The sequence below is a fragment of the Pelobates fuscus genome, chromosome 1, assembly GCF_036172605.1.
Source record: "Pelobates fuscus isolate aPelFus1 chromosome 1, aPelFus1.pri, whole genome shotgun sequence".
In the NCBI taxonomy this organism is placed as follows: Eukaryota; Metazoa; Chordata; class Amphibia; order Anura; family Pelobatidae; genus Pelobates; species Pelobates fuscus.
In genome coordinates this window covers 384,302,625-384,315,698 of record NC_086317.1, presented here as the reverse complement: position 1 = coordinate 384,315,698, position 13,074 = coordinate 384,302,625, and the positions used below count along the sequence as shown (strand labels likewise).

Genomic DNA, 13,074 nt, shown 5'->3' with positions numbered 1-13,074 from the left:
TTAGATCTTTGAGTTCAGCTCATGAAAAATGGGGGGCAAAAACAAGTGTTGCATTTATAATTTTGTTCAGTTTATAACCAGTATTATTATTATTATTATTTACATAGCGCCAGCTTTTGTAACCAGACAAGTTTGACGCACAGGAACAGAGAGTTTGAGGGCCCTGCTTAATGAGCTTACATGCTAGAGGGATTGGGGTATAGTGACACAAAAGGTAGGGTAGAAAAGTAGGTTGCTAGGATAGTATTCATTGAGGCATTAGTGTTTTGTTTTGATGGGTTTCAGGGAAGGAATCGGGGTTTGGGGAGGGAAAGCTGTTCAGTTTAATTTCCTTTCCTAAAGAAGTAAGTTTTCAAAGAGTCTAACAGAGAGGGGAGGACGTTCCATAGGAATGGTGCAGCCCTAGAGAAGTCTTGAAGGTGAGCATCAGAGGTAGGAGTACGTACAGAGGTTAGACGTAGGTCTCCGGCAGAGCGTAGTGGTCTAGTTGGGATATAATTGTGTATTAGTGAGGATAAGTAGGTGGGAGCAGCATTGTGTATAGATTTGTAAGCAAGTGTCAGGATCCTTAATTGATCCCTATATCTTATGGGAAGCCAATGGAGGATCTGACCAAGGGGGAGGTGCGGGCGGACAAGATGAGCCACGCCGCCGCGTTCATTGTAGACTGTAACAGGGCAAGTTTGGAACACATAAGACCATTAAGAAGCGGATTCCAGTACTCAAGGCGAGAAAGGACAGCAGCACCTTTTGCCGTATCAAGTGTTAAATAGGGTCGGATGCGCACAATGTTTTTGAGATGGAAGTGGCAGGATTTGGCGATTTGATTGGGCATGAGGGGTGAAGGAGAGGGCAGAGTCAAAGAGAACACCTAGGCAGCAAGCCTTAAAGGTAGCGCCATTGACTTGGAGCGACACAGACAGGAAGCCAATGTAGGGACTGACAAAAGGGTGAGGCGTGGGAGGACAGGAAGATGAGCCTTGCTGCCGCATTGGATTATTGTAGCGGTACTTACCCTCTCCAGGGGCCGGCCGGGGTCCTCTCTTCTCGCCGCGCGCGGTCCTGCTCCTGCACGAGCCGCGCGCGGCTCAGCCAAGGAGATGATCAGTCAGGCGGGCAGTGACCGCGAGAAGCGGTCACGTGTCCCGCCCGACACTAAGAGCGCGCCGCGCGTCTCGGGCGCGCTCTTAAAGGGACAGTGGGAGACTAAATTAGAATCAGTCTCCCATTGGCCCCTGTCAGGCCACATTCCCCATACACTCACATTTTGGGGGCGTGGATATGACAGGGGCCAATCAAAGTGAACCTTAGGGTATTTATACTCACCTGTTTCCCTTGCTCCTTGCCCTATCGTGGTTTCTGTCCAGTTTCCCTTTAGTGCTTGTATCGTTCAGTTGGTTTTTTGGTGCTTGACCTTGGCTTTGTTCCTGACTCCGCTCTCTCTTTATCCTTGCTTGTTTATCCGCTATTTTGTCCTCTGTGTACCAGTCCTCGGCTTGTTCTACGTTACGCTGTCTCTCTGTTCCCTTGACCTCGGCTTGTTCTAGACTCTGTCTTGCTTTTTCTCGTCAAGTCCGGCCATTCTAAGGTCCGGTAAGACGAACCCTGGTTTCTTGTCTCCTGACTATCTGTACTATTCCTGCGTGTTGGGGTATATTACCGTGACATTACGATAGGGCCATGGACCCCGCAGGTTTAGGTCAACAGATGGCCACTCATGAGGCTAGATTCGCAGAACAGGATCACCGTATGGATCAAATGGCTCAAGCCATCCAGACACTGTTATCCAGATCAGCTCCGGTACCTGTACCTACGCCTCCTGTAAACCCTATACCGGACACAGCTAATATGCCTAATGCTTCTGCACATCTAACCCCGCCACCTAGGTATGGAGGGGACGCTAAGACATGTAGGGGATTCCTTAATCAAGTGGAATTCCACTTTGAAATGTACCCACGTTCATTTCCCACTGATAGATCTAAGGTGGGTTTTCTTATGCACCAGCTTACGGATAAGGCACTAGAATGGGCAAATCCTATTTGGGAGGCTAATGGGCCTATGGTACACGACTTCAATAGCTTCCTCACAGCGTTCCGTAGAACATTTGACACGACTAAAAGGTCAAAAAATGCCGCCAGGGCATTAATGAGAATAAAGCAAGGATCTAAATCTGTAGCCGATTATGCTATTCAGTTCCGTACCCTTGCCTCACAGGTAGATTGGACTAATAATGGGCTTACTACCGCGTTTATGGAAGGTCTGTCTGATACTATGTTGGATGAGGTAGCAGCTAAGGACCTCCCTGTACCCCTGGAGGACCTGATTGACTATCTTATCGATATAGATAACAGGATCCGTGACAGGTTATATACCAGGTCCAGAAATAGACATTTTGTTCCCTTTAACTCCCCTAGAGCTGAGACTCCCGAGGGATCTAAGGGTTCTGAGGAGGAACCTATGCAGTTAGGGGTTGCCAAACTTACTGACGCTGAATAGCTTTATAGGAGAAAGGAGGGACTTTGTCTTTATTGTGGTAGGAGGGGTCATATGCGACAAGACTGTCCCGTGCGTCCGGGAAACTATCGCACCTAAGACCGTATAGAGGACTGGCCTTGGGTGTGACATCACAGTCCTCACATTTGCCTCTTAATAAACTACTTCTTCCTGTTTCCCTGCACCTTGATAATAACTGCATAGCAGGGAATATACTAGCCCTGGTTGATTCCGGAGCGGCCGAAAACTTTATTGATTCCAGTTTTGTCAAGGAGAATAACATACCCACCAGAGAGAAGGAGACACCCTTGGCCGTTGAGGCCATAGATGGTAGACCATTATGCTCTCCAGTTATCACACATGAAACTGTTCCACTACATATGTCTACAGGGGTGTTACACTCTGAGACCATTCGGTTTCAGATCATTACTTCTCCTTCCTCTCACCTCGTGTTAGGGTATCCTTGGTTACGTTACAAAGAGACAAAAGTGGAAACCACCCAGAATACGTATAATGAATGAAATACAAAGGGACAACCTGATAAGGATCCAATTCCCTAGAATGGGATCTGTGTGAAAATGAGAAACACTTTCATAGCGTAAAAAAGTAAATATAAATGGTGTTTAAGGTGAGATTAGAAATGCACTCACAAACAAACGATTTTTCAGGCCTTTCACCCTCTCAGGGGTAATAAGATGAACACAGAGGTCCTCCAGCACGATATATGTGGATATAAAAATGCAATAATAGTGAAGAATGTTTAGAAATATATAAATTCACATTTATTCATTGCACTTACAAATTTTCAGCATAAAAAAGGCATCTCTCCATAAACATATGGAACTCCTAGTGATGGTAATCGAGTATCCACAGTCCAGAGTCAGGAAGAAGATACAGCATACAAATAAAATAAAATAAAAACAATAGTACATAAGTCAATGAGAAGTGTAGTGGTATCCAACGCGTTTCGTCCTATTAAATGACGGACTTCTTCAGGGATAGAGGTAGATCCACTTCTGAGGGTTTTTGTACCCTTCAACATCCTAATCTTCATCCGGTACAGCTGTTTTCGGGCGTGCGTTTCATTGTGGAACGCAGAAATCCGGCGCGAATACAGGAGGTTTTTTTCAAACAGTTCCGGGTAGTAGTGCGCATGCGCGTAATGTCCGCGCATGCGTCTATTGAAAAGACCACTGCCTGTGAGGGACAAAAAGCATAGAAAGGCGAAAAACGCCTGAGAGACAGACCGAACCCCTGAAATTGCAGATTCTAATGAAATAAAGGAGTTTACCGAAATATTGCATCATACAAATTAATTGTACATATTAAATATGTCATTTCTAACAGAGTATATGTACACATATGTACATGTAGGCACTGAATAAGATATAAAGTGGATAGTTCACATATATGCATGCAGCCATATGTAAATATAAATTAAAGTTAAATTAAAGTAATATAAATAGGTACATGAAATGGAATCAAATCCAATTGATATAAATTTACTAAAGGGGACATATAACCCTATAATGAACCTTGGTTACGTACTCATAACCCCACCATTGATTGGGAGTCAGGACAAATAGTTTCTTGGAGTGATTCTTGCCAAGAGTCTTGTATTGTTAAAGTCACCCCTTTGAATTCTACTAATATTCCTCCCGTGCCTACGGTCATACCCTCTCAGTACCTGTCTCTTAAATCTGTTTTTGATAAAAGGGAGGCTGAAAGATTGCCACCTCACAGGCCTTACGATTGTGCAATTAATTTATTACCTGGTACAATGCCTCCCAAAGGGAGAATATATCCTTTATCTCCTCAGGAGAATCTGGTTATGGAGGAATATATCAAGGAATCTCTAGAGAAGGGATTTATAAGAAGATCCTCTTCCCCGGCAGGGGCGGGTTTCTTCTTTGTATCTAAGAAAGATGGCGAATTAAGGCCTTGTATTGACTATAGGGGCCTAAATAAAATCACCGTCAAAAATGCGTACCCCATACCTTTGATCACAGAACTATTTGATAGGCTTAAACAGGCCACAGTTTTTACTAAATTGGACCTTAGGGGTGCTTACAATCTCATACGTATCAAAAAGGATCACGAGTGGAAGACCGCTTTCAATACCAGGAGTGGCCACTACGAGTACACTGTGATGCCCTTTGGTCTTTGTAACGCCCCAGCAGTTTTTCAGGAATTTATTAATGATGTCCTACGTCAATTTATACATACTTTCGTTATAGTATACTTGGACGACATATTGATTTATTCTACTGATTTACAGACTCATCACATGCATGTTAAATTAGTGTTGAGAACTCTTCTGGTTAACGGTCTCTATTGCAAACTCGAAAAATGTTCATTTGATCAATCTGAAGTCCAATTCTTGGGTTATATAATCTCGGCCAAGGGTTTTCGTATGGATCCCAAGAAACTGTCTGCCATTATGGAATGGCCTCTACCCCAGGGGTTGAAAGCCATTCAGCGTTTTCTGGGGTTCTCTAATTATTATAGGCGTTTTATTAAAGGGTTTTCTGCCATTGTTGCGCCTATAACCAGAATGACCAAGAAGGATGGTAATACTCATGTCTGGAAACCAGAAGCACTCGAGGCCTTTGAATTCTTGAAGGCTACATTTGCCTCTGCTCCTGTTTTACAGCATCCTGTCCCTTCACTGCCCTTTATTCTTGAAGTTGATGCTTCTGAGATAGGGGTAGGTGCTATCTTGTCTCAAAGAGATTCACCTGAAAAGCCGTTACACCCTTGTGGCTTCTTTTCCAGACAGATGTCCAAAGCAGAGAGGAATTATGATGTAGGCAATCGTGAACTCCTTGCTATCATTTTGGCGCTCAAGGAATGGAGACATCTGCTAGAGGGTACTAGGGATCCCATCCTCATTTTAACGGATCACAAAAACCTCTCTTACCTTAGTGAAGCAAAAAGATTGTCTTCTAGGCAGGCCAGGTGGTCTCTGTTTTTGTCTCGTTTTTTTTTTTTTTTTTTTAATTCTTTATTTTTGTTGTGCGTCAGCTTATAACATTCGCATGTGAGGTACCCCAAAGGCAATCCTCCAGCGTATTTAAACAGTTATACACAGAGGTACATGTGAGATCAAGCACATTTTTTGGTTAGGTTATTAACAGTATGGATTCACGTTTCTAAGGCATTGTCATAATAAAACATAAACTTGTTAACGAGAGAACGTTGACTTTAAGGTAAGTTTCTTTGTACGCAGAGTTGGTTAGTGCGTGTGGTAGTCAGGTATCGATTTATGTAATGCATGTATTCAATGCTATGTAAGAAAGCAGGCTAGTGTGGTTACGCTGTGCATTAGTCATATTTAGTGGAGGCACATAGGCGTCTCTTCTAGGTTTGTCACGTGTTTGTACCCTAGTATTGTTAAGTGGGACTATACTTAGGTATCTGCGCGTTATATACATGCTAAACCATTGCGTTTGTGTGTAAGACACTAGTAACTACACAGGCTTGATAGGGTAGAATAGTCTCCAGCATATGTTAAACCTTCCGCTAGTAATCGCCTATTATCTATCGGTTGGGCCAGAAGCTATGTACAGTTAGTCATGTATGTAGTCTACATTGCTGGCTAATCACAGATAAGTTGCGGTTATTCCTTACGAGCAAATAGCTGTATACGTAAGTGGAACGTTATAGGTTTAACAGTAAGGTGTGTGATTATCATTACATTAAACGCTGTAAAAACTAAATCAAAATTTCTAACATTCGCTTGTCACAAGAAGGTCAAGGCATGTAAAAAATAAAAAATAAACATAAAGAGTTCGAGGGACATAGTCCGCAAGGGCTGCGTATATGTGGTAGCAGGTCGGCAGGCCAGGCCGCTGTGCGGCAGCGAGAGTCAGTGGGTGTCAACCTACACCTGTGGTCGGCTCTGGCATATCACATACCGTTAAGTCCCATGAGGCCTTGGCGTCGGCGAGCATGGTTGCTGCTCTCTTGTGTGCATCTGTGCCGTGGAAGGGAAGCTGGAAGCCTGGTTGGACGCCGGTTTTTAGAGCTTGTGAGTAGCTTGTGGCCTTGATTGCGTTCTCGGGAAGGTGATTTGGCTGCGCTTCTCTACCTGAGAGTGCTGGGCGCTTGTCCCTCCATTGCCGCCTTGTAGCTGTGTTTCCCGCCGGGGCTGGGAGCTGTTGGCGCGGGTCGAGTGGTTGCTGTCGAGGTGGGTGGCCCTCCGGCTCCTGGCGGGTGCTTCGTTCACGCTTTGTCTTTCGCTGGCGTCTGTGTAGCCGGCTAGGCGCTCTGGAGGCCTGATGTAGGGGGTCATAGTGGCGACGCCGGGTCTCTGGACGGATCCATAAACCCACTTCTCTCACCGCTTGACAATGAGTTAGTCCTCTCTTGTGGAGTATCGCCCAGAAGCTCATGCAGAGCTGGTCAAAAGCCTCCCTAGGCTGCGGTGGTTGTTGGGTGCTCGTGAGGTTCGATTTGGGCCTGTGCTGGGCCGCCATCTTGGCTGTGTTTTGGCCGTGCAGCGTGGCTGGTAAGTTCGTCGTCGGGCTTGCTTTGTGTGGCTAGTGGGGACCGGGATAACCCCCACCGGTCCTGGGGGGGGGGGAGAGGGTATGTTGTTTGCCGGGTTGCTCCGGAGCTCCGTGGTCGGGGGGAGCGGCCGTCTCTCCCCTGTACCGGTTCCAGTAGGCCGCACCCGGCTTTCAGTGCTTCGGGTCCCGACGGGTGTCGGAGTTATATCTCCCGCTTCTGGAGTGCAGTCCCAATATGGATATTGCACCCTTTGGAGTCTTTGGGCTCCGTAGCCTCCGCTATTTCTCCTATTTTTCACCCGCCGGGCAGGAGCTCCTGGGACTCACGTCCACACCGTTTGGCGGTCAAGCTCCGCCCCCGTCTCGTTTTAATTACATAATCACTTACAGACCGGGTGACCGTAATACTAAAGCTGACGCTCTGTCCAGACAATTCGAGACTACTGACAAACTCGAGGCAGATGTTACCCCTGTCATTCCGCCTGACAGAATAATAGCGACTACTGTTCTTTCCATTTCGTCTTCTCTCTTACAAGCTATTCAGGCTAAACAACACTTGGCTCCTGGGGAGAGGCCTGCTGATAAGCTATTCGTTGATATACCGGAGAGACGAGACATCTTGTCATTATATCATGACACTAGAACTGCTGGACACCCTGGTATTTCTAAGACATTCTCAGCAGTTTCTAGATATTTCTGGTGGGCTTCCTTGCGCAAGGACGTCACCGATTACGTTAATGCCTGTAGCACTTGTGCCAGTATGAAGTCCTCCCACAGAGTTCCTTGTGGGTTGTTACATCCGTTGCCCATACCCGAGAGACCGTGGTCCAATATATCCATGGATTTCATTGTTGAATTACCTCCCTCTAATGGTAAAACTGTCATCCTAATGATTGTGGATCGTTTTTCTAAGATGGCTCATTTTGTGTCTCTTGTCAAATTACCATCATCCAGGGAACTTGCCTCTATCTTTGCCAGGGAGGTGTTTCGGTTGCATGGTATTCCCACTTCGATCGTGTCCGATAGGGGTAGCCAGTTTATCTCCAGATTCTGGAGAACGTTTTGTACAGAGATGGGTATCTCCCTCTCGTTTTCCTCAGCCTACCACCCCCAGTCTAATGGAGCTGCTGAACGTGCCAACCAATCTCTAGAGCAGTATCTTCGTTGTTTCGTGTCCCACCATCAGAACAATTGGGCTGACCTTCTTCCTTGGGCTGAGTTTGCTCGTAATAATGCTGCTCATGAATCCTCCGCTAACAGCCCTTTTTACGTTGTTTATGGCCGGCATCCCGTGGTTCTTCCAGCTGCATTCTCCTTACAGGGCATGCCAGCTCTGGACGAACATTTGGCTAGTCTACGTAATACTTGGGAGCAGGTTCAGTGTTCTTTGGTGGCCTCAGCTGCTCGTCAGAAGGTTCAGGCAGACAAGCATCGCAGGGCGGCTCCATCCTATGCTGTGGGAGACCGGGTTTGGCTTTCTACTCGCAATATTCGTCTTCGTGTGCCTTCTATGAAGTTGGCCCCTCGTTTTATTGGTCCTTTTCGTATCTTGCATGTGGTTAATCCTGTCTCGTATGCATTGGATCTTCCAAAAAATTTACGCATTCCTAACGTGTTTCATACCTCCTTGTTAAAACCCCTCCTGTGCAACCGTTATACTCGGCATGTCCCTCCTCCTCCTCCGGTTTCTGTGGAGGGCCATGAGGAGTTTGAAGTGGCGGCTGTAATTGACTCTCGTTTGCTTCGGGGTCGCCTCCAATATCTGGTACATTGGAAGGGCTATGGGCCTGAGGAACGCAGTTGGATTTCCGCTGACGCTGTTCACGCTCCTCGCCTTGTGCGTTCTTTCCACGCTCGTTTTCCTGCCAGGCCTGCTCCTCCCCGCCCGGTGGGCGTGTCTTCAGGGGGGGGGTACTGTAGCGGTACTTACCCTCTCCAGGGGCCGGCCGGGGTCCTCTCTTCTCGCCGCGCGCGGTCCTGCTCCTGCACGAGCCGCGCGCGGCTCAGCCAAGGAGATGATCAGTCAGGCGGGCAGTGACCGCGAGAAGCGGTCACGTGTCCCGCCCGACACTAAGAGCGCGCCGCGCGTCTCGGGCGCGCTCTTAAAGGGACAGTGGGAGACTAAATTAGAATCAGTCTCCCATTGGCCCCTGTCAGGCCACATTCCCCATACACTCACATTTTGGGGGCGTGGATATGACAGGGGCCAATCAAAGTGAACCTTAGGGTATTTATACTCACCTGTTTCCCTTGCTCCTTGCCCTATCGTGGTTTCTGTCCAGTTTCCCTTTAGTGCTTGTATCGTTCAGTTGGTTTTTTGGTGCTTGACCTTGGCTTTGTTCCTGACTCCGCTCTCTCTTTATCCTTGCTTGTTTATCCGCTATTTTGTCCTCTGTGTACCAGTCCTCGGCTTGTTCTACGTTACGCTGTCTCTCTGTTCCCTTGACCTCGGCTTGTTCTAGACTCTGTCTTGCTTTTTCTCGTCAAGTCCGGCCATTCTAAGGTCCGGTAAGACGAACCCTGGTTTCTTGTCTCCTGACTATCTGTACTATTCCTGCGTGTTGGGGTATATTACCGTGACAATTATAGACTGTAATGGCGCCAGTTGGTAGCACGCAAGACCACTGAGAAGCGGACTACCGTAGTCAAGGCGAGAAAGGACAGTGGAATGGACCAGCACCTTAGTTGCATCTGGCGTTAAGTAGGGTCAGATGCGCACAATGTGGGAGTAGCAACATTAAGGGAGGGAAAACCAAAAGTTCTGTTTTGGACAGGTTCAGTTTAAGAAAAATAGCAGCCATTCAGTTCGAAAAAGCAGAGAGGCAGTAAGAGACACTAGTCAAGAGGGGTGGTGAGAAATCAGGGGAGGACAGATAAATTTGCGTGTAATCCGCATAGAAATGATACTGGAAGCCGAAGGAGCTAATGAGTTTACCAAGGGAGGCAGTGTAGATTGAAAACAATAGGGGACCAAGGACAGACCTTTGGGGAACACCAACAGAGGGGGATTGGGGAGAAGAGGCGGAGCCAGAGAAAGAAACACTGAACGAGCGCTGGGAGAGGTAGGAAGAGCACCAGGAGAGAGCAATATCTTGTGGACCGAGATTGCAGAGGATGAGAAGAAGCTGTTGATAAGCAGTGTCAAAAAGCAGTTGATAAGCAGTGTCAAAACATTTTTGGAGGTATCTGGTCAGCTTGTTGTGCCAGGCTTGTAATTGGGGGGCGCTTAGTGCGTTTAAGTGTAGGGCGTTTTAGTGCGTTTAAGTGTTAGGGCAGATGAGATTGGAGATTGGTGAAACGATATATCCTATGGGAAAGTATTGTGACTGGCTGAGATCATCACTTCTGATGTCAGCCAAGGAGGCAGATCAGGGGCAGAGCCAGCACCAGCAGGCTTGAATAAAGTGTAGATTTTACATATTTAGGAGTCAGGGGGACATGGGGCTAGATAGTGTTTAACACTATAGGGTCAGGCATAAAAGTTTGTGATCCTTTAACCCCTTACTGGAATAAAAGGGAATCATGACATGTCACACATGTCATGTGTCCTTCAGGGGTTAAGCATCAGCTCTTTTGTGCTAATGTCCAGCTTGGGAGATCTAAGGATAACACAATCTTAAAGGGACACTGTAGGCACCCAGACCACTTCAGCTCATTGAAGTGGTCTGGCTGCAATGTCCCATTTCACTTAAACTGCAATAAATACCTTGCAGTGTTCTCAGAAACTGCAATAATTACCACTGTATGGTTAAGTCCTCCTCTGATGGCTGTCTACAAGACAGCCATTAGAAGGACTTTCAGGTGGTTAGACGACTTTTGGTCATCTAAACGACGCTGGACGTCCTCACGCTCTGCATGAGGACCTCCAGCGTCAGATTTTCCCCCATACGAAAGCAATGAATAATGCTTAACTATAGGGAAATCCTAATGCAAGTGTGGCCATTGCCGTGCATGCACATTAGGTTTCCCTCGCCGGCTGATGTTGGCGGGGGAGAAGTGTGGACAGAGCGTGACCCAGCGCCAAGGGACATCGGTGCTGGGTTTAGGTAAGTGACTGAAGGGGTTTTAACCCCATTCTGCTATGTGTGATGTGGGGCACTGTAGGATTCTACAGGGAGTGCAGAATTATTAGGCAAGTTGTATTTTTGAGGATTAATTTTATTATTGAACAACAACCATGTTCTCAATTAACCCAAAAAACTCATTAATATCAAAGCTGAATAATTTTGGAAGTAGTTTTTAGTTTGTTTTTAGTTTTAGCTATTTTAGGGGGATATCTGTGTGTGCAGGTGACTATTACTGTGCATAATTATTAGGCAACTTAACAAAAAACAAATATATACCCATTTCAATTATTTATTTTTACCAGTGAAACCAATATAACATCTCAACATTCACAAATATACATTTCTGACATTCAAAAACAAAACAAAAACAAATCAGTGACCAATATAGCCACCTTTCTTTGCAAGGACACTCAAAAGCCTGCCATCCATGGATTCTGTCAGTGTTTTGATCTGTTCACCATCAACATTGCGTGCAGAAGCAACCACAGCCTCCCAGACACTGTTCAGAGAGGTGTACTGTTTCCCTCCTTGTAAATCTCACATTTGATGATGGACCACAGGTTCTCAATGGGGTTCAGATCAGGTGAACAAGGAGGCCATGTCATTAGATTTTCTTCTTTTATACCCTTTCTTGCCAGCCACGCTGTGGAGTACTTGGACTCGTGTGATGGAGCATTGTCCTGCATGAAAATCATGTTTTTCTTGAAGGATGCAGACTTCTTCCTGTACCACTGCTTGAAGAAGGTGTCTTCCAGAAACTGGCAGTAGGACTGTGAGTTGAGCTTGACTCCATCCTCAACCCGAAAAGGCCCCACAAGCTCATCTTTGATGATACCAGCCCAAACCAGTACTCCACCTCCACCTTCTGGCGTCTGAGTCGGACTGGAGCTCTCTGCCCTTTACCAATCCAGCCACGGGCCCATCCATCTGGCCCATCAAGACTCACTCTCATTTCATCAGTCCATAAAACCTTAGAAAAATCAGTCTTGAGATATTTCTTTGCCCAGTCTTGACGTTTCAGCTTGTGTGTCTTGTTCAGTGGTGGTCGTCTTTCAGCCTTTCTTACCTTGGCCCATGTCTCTGAGTATTGCACACCTTGTGCTTTTGGGCACTCCAGTGATGTTGCAGCTCTGAAATATGGCCAAACTGGTGGCAAGTGGCATCTTGGCAGCTGCATGCTTGACTTTTCTCAGTTCATGGGCAGTTATTATGCGCCTTGGTTTTTCCACACGCTTCTTGCGACCCTGTTGACTATTTTGAATGAAACGCTTGATTGTTCGATGATCACGCTTCAGAAGCTTTGCAATTTTAAGAGTGCTGCATCCCTCTGCAAGATATCTCACTATTTTTGACATTTCTGAGCCTGTCAAGTCCTTCTTTTGACCCATTTTGCCAAAGGAAAGGAAGTTGCCTAATAATTATGCACACCTGATATAGGGTGTTGATGTCATTAGACCACACCCCTTCTCATTACAGCGATGCACATCACCTAATATGCTTAATTGGTAGTAGGCTTTCGAGCCTATACAGCTTGGAGTAAGACAACATGCATAAAGAGGATGATGTGGTCAAAATACTCATTTGCCTAATAATTCTGCACTCCCTGTATAGTGTCAGGAAAAGAGGTTGTTTGTTTTCCTTGCACTAGAGAATCTTTTTAACTGACACACAGTTAAGATAACATGTATGGATTGGAATATCTTTTTAATCACCAATCTAATTAGATGGGTTTACAATGTTATTTATTCACACTAAGCTATATCTATCTCTACAAAGCTTATGGTAAAAAGTTAAAATTGTGCTACATGGTGAGTTTATTAAATAACTCTATACCTTAAAAGCTATGCAGTAAACCTTACTTGAGGGAAGGCAGAATAGGGGAAAGAATAAATTGGAGAAAAAACTATTCTGAGCATACTGTGAATTCCTTACGTTGTTCCGTACATTCTTTCTTCTTTGCCTTCATTATTTCTTCATATATTTTTCTTTTCGTTCCGATTTTT

General features: G+C 45.8%; 1 protein-coding gene across 2 annotated transcripts in view; it reads left to right on the top strand.

Annotated features, from left to right (window-relative positions):
* The window catches only part of PRKAG1 (protein kinase AMP-activated non-catalytic subunit gamma 1), a 60,616-nt gene that overhangs the window by 24,066 nt on the left and 23,476 nt on the right, over positions 1–13,074 (top strand). The gene's annotated exons all lie outside the window — the stretch shown is intronic.